Source organism: Chrysochloris asiatica, unplaced genomic scaffold (assembly GCF_000296735.1).
Source record: "Chrysochloris asiatica unplaced genomic scaffold, ChrAsi1.0 scaffold00063, whole genome shotgun sequence".
NCBI lineage: Eukaryota > Metazoa > Chordata > Mammalia > Afrosoricida > Chrysochloridae > Chrysochloris > Chrysochloris asiatica.
The window spans coordinates 1,902,277-1,916,796 of record NW_006408581.1 but is presented as its reverse complement, the minus strand read 5'-3'; the positions used below and the strand labels follow the sequence as shown (position 1 = coordinate 1,916,796).

General features: G+C 37.3%; 1 pseudogene; it reads right to left on the bottom strand.

Moving 5' to 3' along the window:
• Positions 1–496: 496 nt before the first annotated feature.
• Positions 497–14,520, bottom strand: part of LOC102838722 — a 32,496-nt pseudogene continuing 18,472 nt past the window's right edge.

The following is a 14,520-nucleotide window of genomic DNA, read 5'->3' as shown; positions in this document are numbered from 1 at the left end:
AGAGGATCTCTATCAGTTGAAATCATCTTGATAGCATTTACAACAACAATAACTAAATACAATGTTGGGAGTTCAAATCTACCAGCTGCACCTTGGAAAACCTTTCCAGGTTTGGTATGAGTTGCAACCAATAGGAAAAATAGCAAGTATATATTTTAAATTCAGTGAATGCAGTATCCCACTCAATAATTTCTATTATTTATTCAGGCATATCACAAATTGCCTGCTGCTTCAAGGGAAAAATATGAGACTTTCTAGTCTAGAAAAGATTAGGCCCTCAGAAACCATAGACACAGTGCTTTGAGTCCACTGCACTAACAACAATGAAGCCCCTTTGGTACAACATGGTTTTAATACTTTCTTTGATTTTTTTTCTATACTTTTTGAAAATTTTTGAAAATAATAATAACATTAAAATGACACTCATTCCTCAATTACCAATATGATTAGGTTCCAAAGATCATATCATTATGTGAAAATTGGAGAGATACAGAAATTAAGTACCCAAATGCTCTGCAGCCTCCAGAATTCCTTTCAGAGGAGGTCCTGTGGGGCTCCTGCATTTCCAGAAGTCACCATCCACAAATTGTTCCTCTTTATAAAGTGGCTTCAGTAGTTTCTGTAGGCTGGTCAACTTCTGAGATTTCAAAGGATAATTAGAGCTGATTGGGTCAGGATTTAGAGCCAGGAGAGGACCCTTCCTACTTGGACTCACATGAAGTTTCTATTTCCCACAGAAATACTTACCCACTTGGGAATACTTCCCTGGCTTCAGTGCCCCCAAGCACAGATATCCGAGCCTGCCATGATGTGACCTGAGCATCTGGTGTGCTCTTCTGGTCCTGTCTGGTAGACTCGCTGCCTGAAGCTGCAACTCTGCACAGAGAGTGGAGCAGCCTCCAGCCTGTGGGTGTGGCCAGGACTTGGTAAAGCCATTGAATGCACATGCAGGTTAAAGCATCAGGCTTTTTAATTATTTATTTTTAACCTTAACTTTATTTGCTTTCAAGACTGGGCAAAGGGGTGGAATGGGAAGGGTCAAGGACTTTTGAATCTGGAGGGAGATACTCTCTCATTGAAAACACATGGCTTTCAGGTGATTTAAGTAGATTTTTTTCTTTTTCTGTTTTTGCTATTGTCATAAATTCAAATTATGGGATACAAAATTGTTGATAAGTGAGGAGTAGTTGTAGTTGCTAGGTGCCATCAACTTGATTCTGACTCATATTGACCTTATGAACAACAGAACACAACACTACCCCTGTACCACACTCGTAATCACTGTTAAGCTTGAGTCCATTGGTGCTGCCACTGTGCAAATTCATCCCATTGGGAGTCTTACTCTTTTTCACTGACAATCCACTTTGCCTAGCATGATATCCTTCTCCAGGGACTTGTCTGCCCTGATAATATGTCTAAAGTATAAGGGATGAAGTCTCACCAATCTGGCTTCCAAAGAGCATTCTGGTGGTACATCTTCCAACACAGATCTGTTTTTTCTTCTAGCAGTTCAAGGTACTTTTAATATTCTTCTCCAACACCATAACTCAAATGGACTAATTCTTCTATAGTCGTACTAATTTACTGTCCAACTTTGACATACGTATGAGACTACTGAAAATATTGTGACTTAAATCAGGCACACTTTAATCCTCAAACTGACATCTTTGCTCTTGGACACTTTAAATAGGACTTGTGCAGCATATTTGCGTAATGCAGTACATTGTTGGATTTCTTGAATGCTGCTCCTATAACTGCTATTGTGAATCCAAGCAAAATAAAGTCTTTGACAACTTCAATCTTTTCTTCATTTATCATGGATGTTATTTATTGGTCCAGTGGAGAGGATTTTTGTTTTCTTTACATTGAGTCGCAACCTACACTGAAGGCTATGGTCTTTGATCTTCATCAGCAGGCATTTTAAGTTCTATTCACTTTCAGCAAGCAAGGTTATTCATCTGCATATCACAGGTTGTTAATGAGTCTTCCTCCAATCCTGATGCCACGTTCTTCTTCATATATTCCTGCTTCTCGATTATTTGCTCAGTGCACAAATTGAATAAGTATAATAAAGGGATACAAACCAGGCACACATCTTTTCTTATTTTAAACCACTCATGGTCCCTTGTTCTATTTGATTGCCTGCCTCTTGGCCAATGTATAAGTCCTTCATGAGCAATATTAAGTGTTCCAGAATATTTATACTCCTCAAAGTGGTCCATAGTTTGTCATGATCCACATAGTCAAAAGCCTTTACATAGTCAATAAAACATCTTCCTGTTTTCAGTTAAGATCTACCTGATATGAAGACCCTCCTTCTATGTTCTCCTCTGAATCTGACTTTAATCTATGGCAGTTCTCTGTCTTTGTAATGTTGCAGTCATTTTTGAATTATTTTGAGTAAAATTTTACTTGCATGTGATATTAATGATATTGTCCAATGATTTTTGCATTCTGTTGGGTCACCTCTCTTTGGAATGAGCACAAATATGTATCTCCATCAGTCAGTTGGCCAGGTACCTGTCTTTCAAATTTCTTAACATAGTTGCATGAGTGCCTCCAGTGTTTCCTCAGTTTGTTGAAAGATTTCAATTTGTATTCCAACAATTCTTAGAGCCTTGTTCTTGGTCAATGCCTTCAGTGCAACAACACATAAGTCACCAGAGTACAACAAATTAATATATGAGTAACAGAGTGAGGAATAGATGTCTGTTAAATATAACATCAGATTTCCATCACAGACGGTTCATGCTGGATAGTGTTTTTTCTTTTGTATGAGCAATAATTTTTCTTTATTTGCATATCTCTTATTTAATTGTTTGATAACTGGACATTTAGAAAATATAGCAATGCACATGACCCACAGTTTGTTGATTTAACTCTTCTTTTCTTTGTTATTTCTTGACTATTCACTTTACTATAAACAATTTGTGAATATACATTATGCATTTCCTGTACTATGCAGCAGCTGACTTATGTGTGAGTGTATTTTCCCTTTATGATTTTTCTTTTATATTTAACTTGGCCTCCTAGAAATCACCTTATTGTTGTTTTTAAGTGCCTTCTAATCAGTTCTGACTCATAATGACCCTGTATAGGGTTTCCAAGGAGAAGCTGGTGAGCTTGAACCACCGACTTTGGGGTTCAATCTGACCTTGCAGCCCAACTTATTAACCTGAAGCATCACACCAGGGTATATAAATACTATTAAGTTTTTTTTAATGTTTTATTGTGAATTATGTGATAGTTTACATGGGAGAACATTAGTTTTACATTCATCCTATCGGATATCGTTTCATTGCCATGGTTACACACCCCTCCATGCATCATCAACCAACCAAAGGGTATACCCTGCAAGCCTGCCCCCTGGTCATCAGCACACAGCTCCTCTCCCTCTCTGGGTCGAATATAAACACTATTCAGTTTTACTACTCATATCCTTTGGGTAATTATAAATTGAGACAATGGTAACAGGTAAAAGAATGCAATATTGCATGAAGGAACACACCTAATCATAAATTAATTAATAAAAGGATTCCACTATCCAGGAGTATTATTAGAAAAAAAGGCAAATTATGAGCTTCTGACATATTTTTTTTTTTTTTTTTCATTATAACATAGTGCAACAGAGCCTTCCAGGTCTGATTATTAAACAGAACAGACATTTAAAAGGAAAATGAAAGAAGAACTTTCAAGTAGGAATGATATAAAATGACATATGAATATACAAATATAAATACTATTGAATCAGTCTACTTTACCTGATGTAAATTTATGTTTATTTAATTGTCAAGAGTTAAGTTTCTGTTTACTCACTGTTCAGTTATCTAGTGCTGGATACCTTTAACAAATAGAAGTTTATTCTCTCATAGTCTAAGAAACAAGAAGCGCAAATTCAGAGTGTCAACTCTAGGGAAAGTTTTACAATTTTTGTTGATTCTGGAGAAAGGTTCTTGTCTCCTTTTAGCATCTGTAAATCCAACATTTCTTGGAAAGCTTCAAGTGTCTTAACACCAACCTTCCTCTGGAACTAAGAGTATAGGGACCCTAGGCTCTTCTTGCTTGGTGGTAGGAGGTCCTCTGAGCTTGGTTTGCTTGTTTAATAATTTTATTTCATAGGAGTTTGACTCAAGATACAACTTAATTCTATAAATGGCATCATAAAAGTGAGGATTTACAGCAATAGGATAATTATATCACATCAGAACGATCACATCATGGGGGGTAGTATCATAACATTACTTTTAAACCACTGACAATCATGTCTCAGTCACAATGACACATATTTTGGGGAGTCACAATTCAGTTCATGGAACTCATTATTCTATTTTTCCTGAATCTAGGTGATACACAAATTTTTCAAATAAGAACTGATTTTAGAATGAGGTTGCACAATGTTGTACACTTAAAATCCATAGAGATGTATTTGATAATAGTTGTAAATCATTGGTTGTGAAAAAACATGAGGAAATGAGAAAGCTAAAATGTTTATCTTCCTCTTATTTTAAAATGATAGAAAAAAGTGTTCTGAAATACAGAAAAAGTTAAGCTTTATGAATAATTATTACATAGAGATATGTTTAAAATAAATAAAATACTATGAAATATTTTATGTAAATGAAATAGGAATGCTTTTAAAAATAGACTTCTGCCCTTTTGAGGAGAGTGTATTAGTTCATAATTAAATTTCATACATAAAAATTGAATTTACTGCCATACAAAATGCTAGACTGTGAAAACTGCTCCTTTAACTTAGCTATATAAATTAGGCACAATTGTCTCTTATTTTAAAGAGTACATTTTAACCTTAATACCAATTATAAATAAATTAAACAAAACAAACATTTACATTTCTTTTTTGTCTTCCTTTATGTTGACATAGTTGTTGTGAACTGCCATGTTGTCAACATTAATTAATGTCAACCTTGTGGATGGTAGAATGAAATGTCTCCCAGCCCTGTGTCATCCTCACATTCACTTGCATGCCCAATTCTATCACTATGGTTACTGTATCAATCAATCTCACCCAGGTCTCTCTGCTCTTTATGACCCTCTGTATTGCTGTAGAATAAGCACTGAACTGTAATGTCAGTATGAATAGCAAGTTTGGCCCCTCCTGGGAATCTATATAAAAGGCCACTCACTGTGAGTCAGAACTGACTTCATGGCACTTAACAAAAACAGTGGCTTCAACAAACATGATGTCCTCTTCTAATGATTGATAACTCATGATGACATTTCCAAAGCAAGCAAATTGCATAATGTTCTATTGTGGTCCATGCAGTTTATATTGGCTAATTTCAAAAATGGTTTGTCAGGACTTTTTTCCTAGTCTGTTTTAATCTGAAAGCTTCATTAAAATCTGTCTAAATGCAAGACCCACTAGTATTTGAAATATTAGAGGAATACCTTATTGCATTATGTGGCATAGCACATGAGTATAATAGAATGTGAGAGTATATCAGCACATGAACAACTCCTTTAAGAGGGTCAAAGTTCATGAGTTATGTATTTACAGCAATCAAGATTATAATTTGACTTTTAACATAATAAAATATAAATAGGCATATAAGTGTTTTAATAGAAAATGGTTCAATACTTATCTCAAAATAGCCGAGCTATACTTGAAGCATAATTCCTGATTTCCATTTTCAAATTATAATAAAACAAGTAATGCAGAATCTTCACAATTTTATATTGATGTGACCACATGCTAGTAATTGGAGTCATGATATTCAAATTACATAATTTGTTCTGTGGCTTTCAATACTAACCCCATTTTTATGTAAGTAGAAGAGAGTAACTGAAAGTCAAATGAATCAAAATAGCAATACTAGTGGGAAGGATATTATTTGTCTGAATTTTGAAAGGCAAAATCATCAGTGGACACCTCAAAGGTAGGCTGATTTTATACAAGTAAAAGAGATGTAAATTTCCACCTGGATAACAAAATAAAATTAATGAATAACAGCTTGAATATTCTTACCTTTTACTTTGTGTCTGCACAATGATACTGGAAGCACTATTTTCAGCAATAACTTAAGCATCTGACTTTGAAGCTAAAGGTTAAATAAAGACCCTTAGGAATATGTGCCCTGTAACATGGTATGGTTTTTAAATACGCATAGGAATTGTATAAGTCAACTAAGGATTCCTTCCATTTCCCTTAAGGAAGAATCTGATAAAAAGTTTAATCATTGATGTTAAGTGTCCTTCCCTAAAGTTACGGAGGCTAATGAAAGAAATCTCAATGGTCATTTATGAGTGTATAGGTCAATTGCCTGAGCTTGAAATCTGGCTGAGCCATTTAATACTGGTGTAATTTGGGGTAAATTATTTGGTATTCTGTGATTCAATTCCCTGCTTTGTTAAAAGATGAACTGAGAGTAATATTTACCTTTTAGGATCCATGAGGACTTAATGAATAAATGTATCTTTATCTCTATAGTTTATAAGAGTACTTTGTTGTTGTTAAGTGCCATCGAGTCGGGTCCGACCCATAGCGACCCTGTACAGGGTTTCCGAGGGTGTAAATCCTTACGGGAGTAGAAAGCCTCATCTTTCTCCCGCGGAGCGGCTGGTAGTTTCGAACCGCTGACCTTAAGGTTCGCAGCCCGATTCGTAACCACTACGCTACCAGAGAGTACTAGGCATATAATAAAAGCTAATCCATTTTATGTATAATATCTTTGTTATGTTCTAAAATGTGTGGTAAGGCAATCAAGTTAAGTTCATCACTAATTAGGATACAATTTTACTAATATAGCAAAAAGTTTCTGAAAAATGGAGATTAAAGATAATGGAATTTTTTGAGGCCCTCAGAAATTAGTATATGTATATGGAATATTATTTTCTAAACATAAGTCATATTCAGTTCCAATAAACAGCCTAATATTGATAAACAAGTGGAGTTCAATTTGCATTTAGTATCTCTCGACTCTGCTTCCACTATCTCTTCCATCCTTTTGTCGCTGAGAGAAGGAAATAACCTCCCCATTCTATTATGGCTATTGGAGGAGAGTCATTGTACACTCTGTCCAGTTGGAAAGTTCCCCTCTTCTTTTTCAGGGAGATTTCACTTACATTTTTCTCAAGGAGTCCTAGATCCTATCTCTCTCTCTGTCCCAAAACATATCCTAATGGAGAGTTATTGGTGCTATACTGAGGTATCTCTCTGAAATAGCTTGAGGAATTTGTAGCCTATATGACAATGTTTTTCCTTAAACTGTGTGTAGCTTTCTTATCCTGCCAATTTCCAAAAAAGTACTAGTTTGTTGCCCTGCATAATCCTAAATATTTATGCTTGGATTTCAGGTATTACCTTCTAAGAAGGCACAGTTCTTAAATAGTCTACATCTAGAGATAGAGTCTGTTACTAATACTCACTTTGAAGTCACAGAATTTTATAGCAAGGTTTCATATTTGACCTTCATTCCTGTCATTTTATCATGTGCAAAACTATAATTTCTGATTTTTTTGTTATAATTATCATCCACATACACCACCAGGTTGGCCATGTAGAGATTAATCCTTATCTTAGTTATATACTAAGTGAAGAATATATTAGTTTTAACAACTATTTTTTTCCTATAAGTTTCCAAGGTCATTATATCTCACTTGAAGAACACTGGTCCAGTTTTGCTGAAACCTGCTAAAATTGCTCCACTCATATTCTCCATACTACTCAGTCCAATAGGGCACAATGATAGTTTCTACCTTACTTTCTGAGAGAGTCCTGAGGCATACCAGATGATCGATAGCCAAAGTGGGTAAGGGTTTGACAATGTTGCCGTTGTTACTAAGTGCATTTTTTAACCCCAAAGGCCTAGTTCAATTGTACAGATAAGAAAGCACTTTAAAATAGGTATATATTATAGTTATTTTAAGGGACTACAGTTATAGAGAAGATGTGAGACAGTCTTTTAATTGGTACAAACTCTGCTGGGGTAACTAGTTGTATGCTCTGTACATTTCCACAAGAATCATTTGAAAATGTATACTCGTTAGGTCTCACTGACAGACACCTGCTCTCTGCAATTGACATTAAGCAATTTCAAACTCTAAACTGAGTGTATAGAGGGTTTGTAAAGTTTGTGGGGAAATGGGATTAAAGGACAATGGGCACAGCATTCAGCCAAACAGTGGACAGGCAGAAGATAGCATCTGATCCACTCTGTTGCACAAAGTATAGAGAAAATCACTATCCTATGTGATTAATATAGCATTAATCCTATGAAGCTGAGGTCAGCGTGTCCCCAGTCTTTTACCACTTTCACTATTTCTAAGACCAACCATCCCTACCACAATACTCTCTGGCCATTGCAATGAATTATCAAATGAGTTCTAAAATTCACTGCAATAGCCACACAGTACTCAGAGAAAATCCTAGGCTTTAACAATATGGGTCAGCAAACCTAGCTTTCCCTGTGAAGGCACCCCACTCCACTGTCCACAGGCACTCAACTTTATTTGCTTTATGAGCCAGGAAATCCACCACGCTGTCTCATGCTTTGGCTCTTGTTCTGTAGCTGCAGATCCTCTGGTGTCACAGCTTGACTCCTCGATTAGGGAGATTCAAAACACAGGCATCTTGGAGCCCAAATGACACAGTGCACTACCAACTCTTTCTTTTTGACGGTAGAAACGCCCCATTCCTCATTCTGAGATAACTCATTTTATGCGTAGATTAGCTCCAGGTTTTTATAATCACAATTAACCTGTTAACAATCATTCACAACTGAGTCATATAATGCTTTCAGCGTTTTACCCCACCTACTCTGACTCAGACCAATAAGGGAAAAAAGTCATTTTGAGGGAGGTATAAAGCCTATGGATGGACGGGCCTGATGAAATAATTCTTTGCACGGAGAAGGAGAACAATAACACTAGGGAAGAATGTACACCTCAGAATAATCTATCATTTAAGATAAAAAAGAAAGCATTTACCCAACGAAAAAGTTCAGAATACTTAGGAAAGGAAGAGTAATGGAAACAGGAAACACACAGAGGTGGTTGAAGTGTGCTACATTATAGGGATTGCAATCATCCAAATGAAACAAAACAAATATGAATTGCTTGAAGGGTAAACTGCTCTGTGAACTTTGAAATAGTTTAAAATAAAAAGGTTAAAGGAAATACAATGGAACAATGCTAAGAACTGTTTGAAGTGTCCTCATATTTGTCTAAACTCATGAATTCATTGTTCTGTAATCTGCACACTGATTTTTAAAATCAAGTTTCTTGCCTTCTATGACAGTAGTAGTGAAGTCCTAGTATGGACAGTATGTCAGTATTTCAGTGTTTTTTTTTTTGTTTTGTTTTGTTTTGTTTTTTAACACTTTAGACAAGTTTAAAACCCAAGGTTTTCTTCTCCGTTTCTCTGAGGACAAAAAGCGAGCTTTATCTGTGCCTCCCCTGTGCTCCCATAAAAGACAGACACGTGAGGGTAAATCAAAAGGATTATTACAAAATCATAGAAAACTCTTTAGGAAAACAAAACAAAACAAAACATAATTGTGAAACTATTTTTTTTATTGCCCTATCGTCCATATAAGGAGCTCTGGTAGCGTAGTGGTTACGAATCGGGCTGCGAACCTTAAGGTCAGCAGTTCGAAACTACCAGCCGCTCCTCAGGAGAAAGATGAGGCTTTCTACTCCCGTAAAGATTTACACCCTCGGAAACCCTGTACAGGGTCGCTATGGGTCGGACCCGACTCAACGGCACTTAACAACAACAACAACATCGTCCATATAGATCTAAATGACTCCCCGTAGCGTAGTGGTTACGAATCGGGCTGTGAACCGCAAGGTCAGCAGTTTGAAACTACCAGTCATTCCGCGGGAGAAAGAGGAGGCGTTCTGCTCCCGTAAAGATTTACAGCCTAGAAAGCCCTGTCCTAGGGGTCGGAACCGACTCCACGGCACATAGCCACCACCACAATAAGTACTGGTCCATGAACCATGGGTCCTGCCAGCCATGAGTCTTTCTGCTCTTGGAAAGATATAAAAACTCTTGGAAATAGTGTGCAAGGTCGCTATGAATCAGAATCATCTCGGCTATAAGCATCAGCAACAACAACCTCATTAAGAAAAAAAGCAAGAAAATACAAAAATGGATGCCAGAGACGCTGAAGTTTACTCTTCAGCATAGAGATGCTTAAGCAGATGGAAGAAATGAGGAGGTAAAAGAGCTGAACAGATTTATTTAAAAGGGTAGCTGGAGAGACAAAGTTAAGTATTACCACGAAATGTGCAAAGACCTAAAGTTAGAAAAACAAAAGGGAAGAATACATTCAGCATTTCTCAAGTTGAAAGAAAGGAAGAAAAAAGATAAACCTAGACTTGAAATATTAAAGGATTCTTTGTAAAAAATATTGAATGATACAGAAAGCATCCAAAGAAGATGGAAGGAATACACAAAGCCACTGTACCAAAAACAAATGGTTAATATTCCACCGTTTCAAGAGGTAGCATATTATCTATTATCAGAGTGAATGGTACTAAAGGAAGAAATCTAAGGTGCACTGAAAGCATTGACAAAGGACAAGACTCCAGGAACTGATGGAATACAAATGGAAGTCTTCTAACAAACTGATGCAGTGCTTGGGGCACTTACTCATCTATGCCAAGAAATTTGGAAGACAGCTACCTTGCAAACTGATTTGAAAAGACTAATATTTGTGACCATTTCAAAGAGAGGTGACCCAACAGAATGTGGATATCATTGAACAATATCATTAATATCATGTGCAAGTAAAATTTTGTTGAAGATAATTTAAAAATGACTGCAGCAGTACACCAACAGGGATTTGCCAGAAACTCAAGCCAGATGCAGAAGAGGATATGGAACTAGTGATAGCATTGCTAACTTCAGATGGATCTTGGATGAAAACAGAATATCAAAAAGTGTTTTCTTGTATCTTATTTACTATGGAAAGGTTTTCGACAAGCTATGGATTTCGAAGAATGGGTAATCTGGAATAGTTAATAGTGCTCATAAGTAACTTGCACATAGACCAAGAGGCATTTGTTAGAATAGAACAAATGTACACTGAGTGGTTTAAAATCAGGAAAGGTGTGCTTAATGGCTCTACCCTTCCACTATTCTTATTCAATCTATATGCTGAGCAAATAATCCAAGACACTGGATTATTTGAAATAGAACATGGCATCAGGATTAGAGGAGACTCATTTAAAACCTGTGATATGCGGATGATATAACCTTGTTTACTGAAAGTGAGGAGAACATAAAATACTTACTGATGATAATCAAAGACCATACCCTTCAGTATGGATTGCACTTCAATGTAAAGAAAGGAAAAACCCTCACTACTGAATCAATAAATAACATTATGATAAATGGAGAAGATTGAAGTTGCCAAAAGACTTTATTTTGCTTGGATCCACAATCAATACTCATGAAACAGCAGTCAAGTAATCAAAGGATGTATTGCACTAGGCAAATCTGCACAAGAACTCTCTTTAAAGTGTTAGAGCAAAGATGTGAGTTTTAGGACTAAGATTTGCTTTACTCAAGCCATAGTATTTTAATAGTTTCATATGCATGTGAATTTTGGGCAATGAACAAGGAAAACTGTAGAAGAATTGATGCATTTCTTTTGGTTTTGTTGTTGTTAAGTACCGTGAAGTCTGTTCCAACTCATAGTGATCCTACACAGGGTTTCCGAGGCTGTAAATCTTTATGGGAGCAGAAAACCTCATCTTTCTCCTGTGTAACAGCTGGTAGTTTCGAACTGCTGACCTTGAGGTTAGCAGTCCAATTCATAACCAGAAGAGTATTAAATGTATAATGGACTGCCAGAAGAACAAATAAATCTGAGTTGGAACAAATACAGCCAGAATGCTCCTTAGAATTCAGGATGGGAGATTCCTTCTCTCATGTCTTGGACGTGTTATCAGGAGGAATCAGTCCCTACAGAAGGACATCATACTTGGTAAAGTGGAGAGTCAGAGAAAAAAAGGAAGACCCTCAAATGAGATGGATTGACACAGTGGGAGCAGTAATGAGCTCAAGTATAACAAGATTGTAGCGTTGGGGCAGAACCAGGCAATGTTTTGTTCTGTTGGTCATAGTATCACTGTTAGTCGGAACCCCTCCTCAAATAATTCTAAGCCCTTAAATTTATATCATATCAAAAGAGCATCCCTGAGACACTCAAATCTGCTCCTTTTAAATGGTCTTATTAATGTTAGGGAACAAAAAGAAATTTGAAGGGACAGGATCTTAGTTGTAGTGTGGATGGGATGATTTTTTCAATGAAATTCTCATAGGACATTCCTCCCTACCCTCAAAGAATAGGCAGGTACATTGATTTGAGAGAGAGAGAAAAAAAAAAATTTCCTGGCTTTTTCTCACCAATGTAGTCAAGTTCTTCATAATAAGCTCCTAGGGTTGAAATGTATCCCTTGAGAAGATCATATTACTGGGGGAAGTTGTCTGTAGCCATCCACTGACCACAGAGAAATGTTTAAAGACATTTTATTTGTAGTAAATCTGTGTGTGTATGAACTGGAACACCATTAGCAATATTTTTTACTTATGCTTAACTAGTTCCCTGATTCTGATATTGCATTATTCAGGTCATCCCATTTGATCTTAGATTTTTCCAGTGCTGTGCTTGATTTTCCTAGAGTTAGATTTCTTTTTCTTTTTCTTAATCAATACATACTTTCCATTCTTACTCTCTGTGGTGGTAAAGAATTTATTACATGATTCCAAGGTAGTTTGTATTCTGGTAAAAATTGTTATTAGACAAAACAATTTCTAATTATCTTATCACCTAAAAGCTGGAATAGGCTCAATGGCATCATTAGACAACAATAGACATCCATAAACTCTTTAATTATAGATTTATAATTCTCTAATCTATTTCTGGAGTCCTGATGTGGTGCTGTATGATATGCTCTGGGACTGCTAACCTCAAGGTCAGTTGTTCAAACCCACCAGTTGCTCCTCGGAAACCCTACCAAGGGTTGTTATGAGTCAGAAATAATTAGATGTCACTTAACAACAACATAAAATCTACTTCAATCTTGCAATATGTCTCTAGTAAAACCATTGCAGAGTAAAAATATCTTCTTTCTTTATCCTTTCTAATATCCTGCTGACCAAGTGCTGAGTTTTCAATATGTGTTTGCTTCAGTCACAGACTGAGTTTATGGTTGTAGTGTCTCTCCATTGTGTTAATGCAGCATCTGGACCTCCATTTAAGAACTCCTTGATTTACTCAGGGATTAACCCAGCTGGCTTCTCCAGAACAATTAGCCGAACTTTGCTTTTTTTTTCTTTCACTTCTGTAACTTTAATGGGAGCACAGCTATTTGTTTTATTGAATTCTCTTTTTTTTTTAATGTTTTATTGTGAATTATATGGTAGTTTATATGAGAGAACTTTAGTTTTACATTCATTCCATCGTATATCATCTCACTGCCATGGTTCCAATCCCCTCCGTGCATCATCAGCCAGCCAAAGGGTATATCCTAGAAACCCACCTCCTACACTTCCCCCCCACCCCTCAGTTTTCGGCCAACAGTCCCTTTCCCTCTCTGGATCCAGATTCCCCAGACGCTTCATTACTCCATGTCATCGTCTCTGTCTCCATCTCAGGCACCTCTGTTTCTCTGGGTAGGGTCCCACTCTCGGTTCTTCTCCGTTGATGGTCCCAGATAGCTCCACTCCCTTCCTTGTTCCAAAATGTCTACCTTTGCATTTCCAACCCTCATAATCTGTCCTGATAAGCATTCTTCACTACAGTATCACGAGTTACCCATCTGTATTTCCTTTCATCCGCTCTGCCCAGATTGAATAGTACCCACTGGAGATTCTGCCTTCCTCCATGCTCCCTAACACTAGGTTCCCCCTTGAAAGCTTGTAAACCAGTCATTTCTTGCCTTTGTAGCCCCCCCTCCCCATTTGAGTATCCAATGTCCAAGTTGCCCATCTCCGTCCACTCTGTGTGTGGAGGGGCTGGAAATGATTCTTGCTGTAAGGATTTGTTCCTTCTTTTGAGTTGCTGCTCCATAGGTATAGGCCAAGTTCATCCAGTCAGTGTCCAGGTCACATGGGTTTCATCTGCAAGTGTGGGCGCTCCTGTGCACATGCCCTCTCTTCCTGTCAGCCGGTAGCTCCACTCTCCTCTCAAGTCCTCCTTGGCCACACCACTGACTCCGGGCCCAAGAGCCCCCAGGTCTCCTCACACTGCTTGCCCTCCAGGTCCCCAACTGGGTCCACAGAAGTCCACTGAACATTGTAGGGCTTAGCTTGCCGCTTCATTGTTGCTTTTACCCCATTTCCCCCCATCGGTGATGTGTGTGGTCACCAATCAGAGCATGCATTTCCATTGAGTCTTAGTCTTGGAGGGGGTTTGCATTGAGAGGAGCTGGCCACTTGCCCTGATGTTTCCTAGGGAAGAGATTTGTTTGTTCTTGTAGTAACAGTCCATCTGCCTCCATTTTTCCTGCAGGTCTTTCTTTCAAGAGGTATCTTTTATTCTTCTAGCC